The 10,620-nt window shown below is 43.2% G+C and overlaps 1 protein-coding gene across 6 annotated transcripts in view; it reads left to right on the plus strand.

Annotated features, from left to right (window-relative positions):
• The window catches only part of spop (speckle type BTB/POZ protein), a 350,668-nt gene that overhangs the window by 270,818 nt on the left and 69,230 nt on the right, over nucleotides 1-10,620 (plus strand). For 2 of the 6 annotated variants that reach the window (XM_070864473.1, XM_070864477.1), the window contains exon 3: nucleotides 787-936. The exons of the other annotated variants lie outside the window; for them this stretch is intronic. The gene's annotated coding sequence lies outside the window, so the exon portion shown is untranslated. The remainder of the gene's footprint in view (nucleotides 1-786; nucleotides 937-10,620) is intronic. 6 annotated transcript variants of the gene reach the window in all.

Here is a 10,620-nt window from a genome sequence, read left to right on the forward strand (position 1 = left end):
AAATTCAACCTTGATGGTCCAGAAAGGAAACAATTGAAACTGGAGACTCACTCCTACAGATCTGAAATTGTTCATAGAGGATTTTTAAATTAATCTTTAAAGAAAAATTCTTACTTTTCTTTGTGTCTCTTTTTCCTCTCAATCCAATCCTTTTTTCCTTCTCTTTATTTCTCTCTCTACCTAATTTGACTCAAATTCACCCTATTTCTTTCTCCGTTGTTCCAATGTTTTTTTAGCCGTGTCAGCTGTGGTTCAGTTGGTAGCACTCTCGCCTCTGAGTCAGAAGGTTGTGGGTTCAAGTCATGCTCCAGAGACTTGAACACAAAAATCTAGGCTGACACACCAGTGCTGAGGGCGAGTGCTGCATTGTCGGAGGTGCCGTTTTTCAGATGAAATGTTAAACCGAGGCCCTGTCTGCCCCCTCGGGTGGATGTAAAAGATCCCATGGCACGATTTCGAAGAAGAGCAGGGGATTTATCCCTGGTGTTCTGGCCAATATTTATCCCACAACCAACATAACAAAAAACAGATTATTTGCTCATTATCACATTGCTGTTTGTGGGAACTTGCTGTGTGCAAATTGGCTGCTGTATTTCCTGCATTATGACAGTGACTACACTTAAAAATTTCCTTCATCGGCTGTAAAGTGCTTTGCGACGTCCGGTGGTCATGAAAGGCGCTATATAAATGCAAGTCTTTATCCTTAAATTTAATTAGTTAAGATGGACTTGACGTTCATGGTCCCCTGTTAACGTTGTTGCACCATTTATCAATTTGCATTTCCAGCAATTTGCGGTTCAAAAATATGACCTAAAGGATGAGGTAAAGAATCCAATTCCCAGCGCTTGCTGCAAGATGCGCCGCTCCAGCAATTTCTGTGCCACTAGTTCCTCGTTGCTGGCGACATGATCATCACTGCAGTAATCAAATACAAAGGTTCATCTAATTTAGCAAATACTCTACTACTTTGTAACCGATAGCTAATGTATTAAGGAAGCCAATTGAGTTGTACTTTAACTGTATTTTATGTAAGTTTAATTTATAACATCAGCTTTTTGATTGCACTCAGTAATCAAAAATGCTAATGAAATGTTGCAGTCTCCCAAGGATTTGAGATACAGAACTGAGGAAGTTATACCTCAGTTGTATGAAGCTATAAGCAGACCTCATCAGGAGTACTGCGTTCAGTTTTGGGCACCGAACCTCAGGAAAGATATATTAACCTCTGAATGAGGTTCAATGTAGGTTCACCAGAATGATACCAAGGCTTGGACAGGATGCATAAACTTGATATTTGTATTCCTTTGTGTTTAGAAGGCTGAAGAGTGATCTAATTGAGGCATTTAAAATGATTCGATAGGGTGGGTACAAATAAATGATTTTCTCTGTTGGGGCACAATCTTAAAATTCGAGCTTGGCCATTTAGGAGTGAAATCAGGAAGCATTTTTTCAAAGGGTTGTGCAGATCTGGAAAACTCTCCACCAAAAGGCCGCGGGTGCTGGTTCAATTGAATTTTTCAAGTCTGTGATCGATTGATTTTTTTTGGGTTAGGAAAGGATGTTGGAGATATGGAGCAACGGTGAGTAAATGGAGTTGAGGTACAAATCAACCATGATCTAATTGAATTGTGGAACAAGTTTCAAGGGGCTGAAAGGCATAATCCTGTTCCTATATGTTTGTGCCACAACTCCAGTAGCCAGTCTACGCAGATCTGTCTGTTGATGAGAGGAAAATAAGTAAATGATGGGAAAGAAGAGGGTAGATGAACACACAGAAGCTGCAATTAAATGTTTGTGGAGTACACATTTAAACTGATACTTACCAATTTATTTGCCATTGTTGCCATGAGTGGCTTTTGGATGTAGAGATTTGACCATTTTAATTATGATGTCCCTGCACTAGTTCCTCAGAGAATAAGAAACATTGTCGCCTTGTATGTAAATCTGGTGTATTGGTGGCCATGTTGTCGAAAGTACACTCGCAACTTTATGCTTGGTGGAAGATGTTTGATCACATCCAGTGCAAACTCGAGGCCATAAGTTGTATAGCTCACAAAAGGTGTAACAACAAATTCCATGGTTTTGTCACTGCAGAGGTAGCTAGAGGCAGGACTAGCTTTGTATATCAATACAAGTTAATACATTGTGCTCTGTGTATAAATACAGGAGTTAAAACTGGATTATGTCTGTGATGGATTCCCAGCTCCAGTGTGTCTGGGTTTCTAGAAGGTGGCTTTGTCTTTGACTTCCAAACCATATTAATATGTTAATTATGCCAAGAAGAACTTGTTTGCGTGGTATGGACAACACCCACCAGTGGATTAAACTGGAAATTGAACTATCAGTGGAACAATTATATGATTAAGTCTAACAGCAAATATGCATGATTTTATGTCTACCCAGAATTTACCTTGCATTTCAGACAATAGAAAAAGGGCATTGAAGAAAGTATTAGAGAAAGTATTCAATCATAGGATGGCCCTGGGAGAAAATTTAATTTAAATAGTCCTGGAACATACATTAAATTTTTGGTAAGCAGATTCCATGTTGACTGCTGGTGGAGCAGATTGTAGATTTAAAAAACCTATTAGTTTCTGCTGTTACTGTACATAAGCTTGTTTTCTTTATGCTCCAGCTTGTTTTATTTCTGTAGCCTAGTTAATTCAAAATCTGAGCCAGTTAAATGTGGTGTGGTGATAAAACCATCTTCTGGAGGAGGTTGGAGAGAGATCAAATGCAGTGGGCATGAGTGGTCTAGAATTGAGAAACTTATACAAGGTCACTGCAGAGGAGGAAGACTGCAGATTCTGGCTCATGGGGAATGCGAGCTCGCTGACGGGAAGTGCTGCAAGAGGCAACAGTTCACAGAGGTGCTCTGAAATTTCATCAGACTGATGGCAGAGTTGTGAGGGTCACCTGTAATATCACAAGTTGTGACATGAACCAGATTCTGTGTCGTCAAGAATTTAGAGTATTTCATCAGACTACATTATCAGCAGCTTAGAAAACTAATTTGGCTCGGCTAGCACTTTACTTGGCCTCTGAGCAGATTGGTTATTGCGGATCATATCGAAGCCCATTGCAGACCCCAACAAAAAAAAAGGACGATTTTATTTTTGGTAAATAAAAACTCTCTCCAAAGGTAGTGGCAAAAAAATGGTTTTAATTTACCTGAGTTTTGTGCAACCTGCACATTTCAGCAAGTGTACAGCGAATAATAAAATTAAATGCTCTAATTCTTTGTACACAAGAAAAGTCCCTCCTTCAAAACAAGAACCCCCTTATACTATATGAAAATTATCTTCAGGTTAAAATGATTATTTTGTTATAAATATTACAGAAACTTTTCATGTAGTTTTGAAGGAGGGACTTGTATTGCGTGACCCCTGGCTCTCGACTTTATAATCAAATAGCATCATAATTCTATCATCGAATCCAACAAAGTTCCAGAGCATTTACTGGGAGATATGCTTATGCAGACAGACATTTGCAGACTAGTAATTGTTATCTGAGCGAATGTCGGGCAACCGAACATTAGCAGGATTAGATCCAACCTGTGACATGCAGATTGTGTCTTGACTACATCACAACTTTGTGCAGGTTTTTCAGAGAATTGCTGCTTCACATACAGTTGTCAGGTTGGTAGCACATGAATTGTGCTGAATTCCAGACTGTCTTTGGACTTTGCTTTTAGCAGTGTAATAATTTAATCAAATTCAGATTATCATTCAACAACCATTATCACTAGTCAGCACAGCAGGATGCTGACTGCACAGATGCACCTGAATTCTCCCTATCTAGCAAATGGGAGAAATATCAAGGTCAGTTTTTCAAATCAAATTAAATATCTCGTGTATGCACTAAACACGAAAACTGGTGACGCTTTACTTTTCCAGCCTATCTAGGAGAACATGGGGTACCCCAAATAGTTTATTTTGGGTCCATTTGGCCATCCATTGTTCCCTTCCCTTCCGTTCCTGACACGAGAACACATTTCTGATTATTATAGTGGGAAAGTCCGTGAAAAAGCCCGTGAACTCCTTTGAACACATTTCTGAAGTTCTTGCTGATCCTATCTTTTTTGCATTTGTGCGCAAAGCTGACGATCAGCTTTGGACTTCAGGGGCCCAAGTTTCAGGCCGCGCCTAAAATGGCGCAGCCCGGACCTGGATGCCCGTTTTTCGCGCCACAAAGTGCGCCTAAAAAAAACGTACCTATTCTCCGGCTCCCTGCAGGCCCTCTGGAGCTGAGCGCAGCGCAGCACGAGCTGTAGGGGGCGGAGCCAGGTCCCTGCGCTGAAAACAGTGCCGGGACATATGCCCATGCGCGCTACAGTGGGCGCGCATGTGCAGTAGCTCCAGGTGCCCAAAACTGTGGGAGGGGCCCAAAGCACGCAGCCCCTAGCCCTGGCCGAATGGCCTCACTGGGGCTGCGTGAATAAGGCTCCTCCCACCCGACCCGACTCGACTTCTGCCCCCCCCCCCCCCCCCCCCCCGTCTCTCTCTCTCTCTCTCTCTCTCTCTCTCTCTCTCTCTCTCTCTCTCTCTCTCTCTCTCTCTCTCTCTCTCTCTCTCTCTCTCTCCCCTCCCCTCCCCCCACCCCCCACCCGGACCACCGCGACTCTACCCCCCCCCACCCCCCGAGACCCGACGCCACCTACCTGTTAATCCAGCCCAAAGTCTTGGGCCTGGCCGTTCAGCCTCCTTCTCTCCCTTCCTTCCCTCCATCCTCTCTCCCTTCTCCCCCTCTTCCCCTCCATCCATCCTCTCTCCCTTCTCCCCCTACTCCCCCCTCCTTCTTCCCCTTCTCCCCCCACCCCCCTCTCCCTCCTCCCACCTCCCCCTCCACCCCATCCCCCTTCTCCCCCTCCCACCCACCTTCTCCCCCTCCCCTCGCTGTCAGAAACCGACAGACACACACAGACAGACAGAGAGATAGAGACACTGAAAGACACACTGGGGGGGGGGGGGGGCGTCCCAGCATGCTGTTGGAGGACTCCCGGTGCTGCAGTTGGTAAGTAGAAAATGTTTTATTTTTTTTTAAATTTTATTTTTTATTTTTTTTTGATTGATTTATTGGTTGATTTATTGATGTATTTATCATTTATTATTGATGATGGCTCTTTATTTGTAAAACTGAAGTATTTAATGTTTGTAAACTTCCCTTTAAACCCGAGCCCCCCCCTTTCCCTACGCCTAATTTGTAACCTACGCTTGATTTTCTAAAGTGTAGACAAGGTTTTTTCGAACGTACAAAAATCTTCACTTACTCCAAACTAACTTAGAATGGAGTAAGTTTTCACTGCCTAAACTTTGAAAACAGGCGTAAGTGGCCGGACAAGCCCCCTTTTGAAAAAAAAATCCTGTTCCAAAGTGAAACTGTTCTAACTGACTAGAACTGGAGCAAACTAAATGCTGAGAATTCAAATTTCTAAGATACTCCATTCTAAACCAGTTGATCCAAGAAATCAGGAACAACTCAGGCTGAAACTTGGCCCCCAGCTCTTTGAAATTACTGGGTCTGCAAGACTGGAAAAATGCCTCTGAAAAAGAGGATAGGAGGGCTATCTTTTTGTGTATGGTGTGGGTCTCGCTTTGTGTACATGGGAGGAGATGCTTTTTGTGTGTAAAGGGGTGTCGCTGTTTTGTTTATATGGAGGTCTCGCTTCTGAGTATCTTGCACTGTGTGCAGGAGTATTTATCTTTGTGGATGGGAGCTCGTATTATTGCATAATCGTATGTGGCCATCTATTGGTTTTGATGTATCTGGCCCCACAGCTTTAAAAGGTTGGATATCCCCGCATTACAATACCCTCAGTGTGATTGTAGTAGGAATGTTTCTGTACTTTCCAATCTGCAATATGCTTGAAAGAGGCTTTAAGGAGAGATTTGGAGAACATAAGAACATAAGAATTAGGAACAGGAGTAGGCCATCTAGCCCCTCGAGCCTGCTCCGCCATTCAATAAGATCATGGCTGATCTGGTCGTGGACTCAGCTCCACTTACCCGCCCTCTCCCCGTAACCCTTAATTCCCTTATTGGTTAAAAATCTATCTATCTTTGACTTGAAAACATTCAATGAGCCAGCCTCAACTGCTTCCTTGGGCAGAGAATTCCACAGATTCACAACCCTCTGGGAGAAGAAATTCTTTCTCAACTCGGTTTTAAATTGGCTCTTCCGTATTTTGAGGCTGTGCCCCCTAGTTCTAGTCTCCCCCACCAATGGAAACAACCTCTCTGCCTCTATCTTGTCTATCCCTTTCATGATTTTAAATGTTTCTATAAGATCACCCCTCATCCTTCTGAATTCCAAGGAGTAAAGACCCAGTCTACTCAATCTATCATCAGAAGTTAACCCCCTCATTTCTGGAATCAGCCTAGTGAATCATCTCTGTACCCCTTCCAAAGCTAGTATATCCTTCCTTAAGTAAGGTGACCAAAACTGCACGCAGTACTCCAGGTGCGGCCTTACCAATAACTTATACAGTTGCAGCAACACCTCCCTGCTTTTGTACTCCATCCCTTTCGCAATGAAGGCCAACATTCCATTTGCCTTCCTGATTACCTGCTGCACCTGCAAACTAACCTTAAGAGTTTCATGCACAAGGACCCCCAGGTCCCTCTGCCCCACAGCATGTTGTAATTTCTCCCCATTCAAATAATATTCCCTTTTACTGTTTTTTTTTTCCCCCAAGGTGGATGACCTCACACTTTCCGACATTGTATTCCATCTGCCAAACCTTAGTCCATTCGCTTAACCTATCCAAATCTCTTTGCAGCCTCTCTGAGTCCTCTACACAACCCGCTTTCCCACTAATCTTAGTGTCATCTGCAAATTTTGTTGCACTACACTCTGTCCCCTCTTCTAGGTCATCTATGTATATTGTAAACAGTTGTGGTCCCAGCACTGATCCCTGTGGCACACCACTAACCACTGATTTCCAACCGGAAAAGGACCCATTTATCCCGACTCTCTGCTTTCTGTTCGCCAGCCAATTCTCTATCCATGCTAATACATTTCCTCTGACTCCGCGTACCTTTATCTTCTGCAGTAACCTTTTGTGTGGCACGTTATCGAATGCCTTTTGGAAATCTAAATACACCACATCCATCGGTACACCTCTATCCACCATGCTCGTTATATCCTCAAAGAATTCCAGTAAGTTAGTTAAACATGATTTCCCTTTCATGAATCCATGCTGCGTCTGCTTGATTGCACTATTCCTATCCAGATGTCCCGCTATTTCTTCCTTAATGATAGTTTCAAGCATTTTCCCCACTACAGATGTTAAACTAACCGGCCTATAGTTACCTGCCTTTTGCCTGCCCCCTTTTTTAAACAGAGGCGTTACATTAGCTGCTCTCCAATCCGCTGGTACCTCCCCGGAGTCCAGAGAATTTTGGTAGATTATAACGCATGCATCTGCTATAACTTCCGCCATCTCTTTTAATACCCTGGGATGCATTTCATCAGGACCAGGGGACTTGTCTACCTTCAATCCCATTAGTCTGTCCAGCACTACCTCCCTAGTGATAGTGATCATTTCAAGGTCCTCCCTTCCCACATTCCTATGACCAACAATTTTTAGCATGGTTTTTGTGTCTTCCACTGTGAAGACGGAAGGAAAATAATGGAGGGAATAGTAATAGAAAATTTGTAACAAAAGGTACATTGATTTTGAGACTATTTATGGGTTTAGAATCACAGGTTAATACAGCATGGAAGGAGGCCATTCAGTCCATTTAGCATAACTTCCTTGTTTTTGTACACTCTTCCTCTATTAATAAAGCCAAGGGTCCCATATGTGTTTTTTTTTTAACCGCCTTCTCATCTTGTCCTGCCACCTTTCAAGATTTGTGGACAAACATCCCCATGTCTCTCTGTTTCTGCCCCTTTAAAATTGTACCATTTAGTTCGTATTGCCTCTCCTCGTTCTTCCTATAAAAATGTATCGCTTCACACTTCTCTGCATAAAATTTCATCTGCCATGTGTCTGCTCATTTTACCAGTCGTGTCTGTATGCTCTGTGTTGTCTGTTACTATCCTCCTCATTATTTCTTACATTTCCGAGTTTTGTATCCTCTTGAAATTATGTCCCGTGTACCCAAGTGCAGGTCATTAATATATATCAAAAAAGAGCAGTAGTCCTAATCAATGTTCCCTCTAATTTTTTGTTTTGACCTGTGCTGTCCCTTTAATGGACTGCGCGGGCCATTTTTTTCTAATTAAAAGCCAGCTCACTGGCTGCGCAGGCCCTCGAGCGCTGCGCGGCCTGATACCGACCTCTGGGGAACCTCACTGAAGACTTCCTTCCAGTCTGATAAATAGCCATTCGCCACTACACTCTGCTTTCTGTCCATTGGCCAATTTTGTATCCATGCTGCCACTGTCTTCTTTTAATCCCATGGGCTTTAATTTAGCTAACCAGTCTATTATGTGGTACTTTGTCAAACGCATTTTGATAGTCCATAGACACATCATCAACTTCACTACCCTCATTAACTCCATTACATCATCCAAGAACTCAATCAAGTTAGTCAAACATGATTTGACTTGCAACAAATTCATGCTGACTTTCATTTATTAGCTCATACTTTTCTAAATATCAATTAATTTCATCCAGATTTATTGTCGCTAAAAGTTTTTTCCACCAACAATGTTGGGTTGACTGGCCTGTAGTTACTGGGTTTATCCCCCTCCCTTTTTAAAACGGGTGTAACATTTGCAATTCTCCACTCCTTTGGTACCACTCCCATATCCAAGGAGGATTGGATGATTGTGGCCAGAGCCTCTGCAATTTCCACCCTTCCCTCAGTAACTTAGGATGCATCCCATTTGGACCAGGAGACTTTTCTACTTTGAGGACTGCCAACCCTCCTCTTACCTATTTTATCCTATTCAATATCGCTACTGCCTCCTTTACTGCTACATTGGCAGTATCTCTTCTCTTGTGAGGACAGATGCAAAGTACTCATTTAGTACCTCAGCCATGCCCTCTGCCTTCACAAGATCTCTTTTTTTTGGTCCCTAATTGGCCCCATCCTTCCTTTGACTTCCCGTTTGTGCTAGCTACTAATTTATTCTCATACACTCTCTCTGACCCTCTTACTGACTTTTTTTTAAAAGATGATCTCTGTACTTTCTATATTCAGCTTGGTCCTCTAAGCCACCTTTTTCTGTTCATTTTAACCTCTATAATCTTTAGTTATGCAGGGAGTTCCATCTTTGGATGCCCTTTCTTTCCCCCTCAGGAATGTGTCCACACCTGGAGTATTGTGTACAGTTTGTTCTCATCACCTAAGGAAGGATATACTTGCCTTGGAGGGAGTGCAACAAAGGTTCACTGGACTGATCCCTGGGATGAGGGGATTGTCCTATGAGGAGTGATTGAGTAGATTAGGCCTACATTCCCTAGAGTTTAGAAGAATAAGGTGATCTTATTGACAGAGAAACCAGGTAATTAAAAGCCTGTTAGTTTGTCAGTTGCGGAGAAGCTACTAGAATCTGTCATTACGGATAGAGTGACTGAGCACTTGAGCTGATCAGAGAGAGCCAGTATGGCTTTGTTAATGGTAAGTTATGTCTGACTAATTTTTTTGGTAGTTGAATTTTTTTGAGCAGGTCACGAATAAGGTAGACATAGGCGTGTCTATGGATGTTATCTATATGGACTTATAAAAGGCCTTTGATAAGGTTCCACACAAGATTATTGGCAAAAATGGAATTGGATGTAGTCTTTTGACATGGGTCAGAAATTGGTTGGGAGATAGGATACAGAGTGGGAATAAAGGTTATGTATTCAGATTTGCAGGATAAGACAAGTGTTCCCCAGAGATTTATTCTGGGGCTTCAACTTGTACTGTATTTATTAATGACTTGAATGAAGGATCAGAGAGTTATATATCCAAGTTTGCAGATTACACTAAATTAGGACAGACAGTAAGTAATGCTGGAAGTTGTAAAGGGACATAGACAGATTAAGTGTGTGAGCAAAACTATGACTAATGAAGTTTAATGTGGGCAAGTGTGAGGTCATCCACTTTGGACCGATAAAAGATAAATCAGTATTTTCAAAATTGTGAGAAAAAGGGAACTATAGAGGAGCAAAAAGATTTGGGAGCCCTTGTACACACCATTTAAAGCTAGTAGACAGGTACTAAAATCAATCAAAAAGGCTTATGGAATGTTGGACTTTCTCAAGGGGGCTGGAATACAAAGGGGAGGAAGTTATGCTTCAGTTGTATAGGGCCCAAGTTTCCACACGCGCCTAGAACGGCGCAGTCCTGACATGAACGCCCTTTTTTCGCGCCACAAAGTGCGCCTAAAAAAATCCTCCGTATTCTCCACTACCCTGCAGGTCCTCTGGCCCTCGGCGCAGCGCAGCACGAGCTGTAGGAGGGCGGAGCCAGGTCCCTGCACTGAAAACAGTGCCGGGACCTCTGCACATGCGCACTACAGTGGGCACGCAAGTGCAGTAGCTCCAGGCGCCGAACTGTGTGGGAGGGGCCCGAAGCACGCAGCCCCTCGCCCTGGCCGAATGGCCTCACTGGGGCTACGTGAATAAGGCTCCTCCCACGGCCAGCTCCTGCTTCCCCCCCCCTCCGGACCAGACCCGACACC

Source organism: Pristiophorus japonicus, chromosome 21 (genome assembly GCF_044704955.1).
Source record: "Pristiophorus japonicus isolate sPriJap1 chromosome 21, sPriJap1.hap1, whole genome shotgun sequence".
NCBI classification, from domain to species: domain Eukaryota; kingdom Metazoa; phylum Chordata; class Chondrichthyes; family Pristiophoridae; genus Pristiophorus; species Pristiophorus japonicus.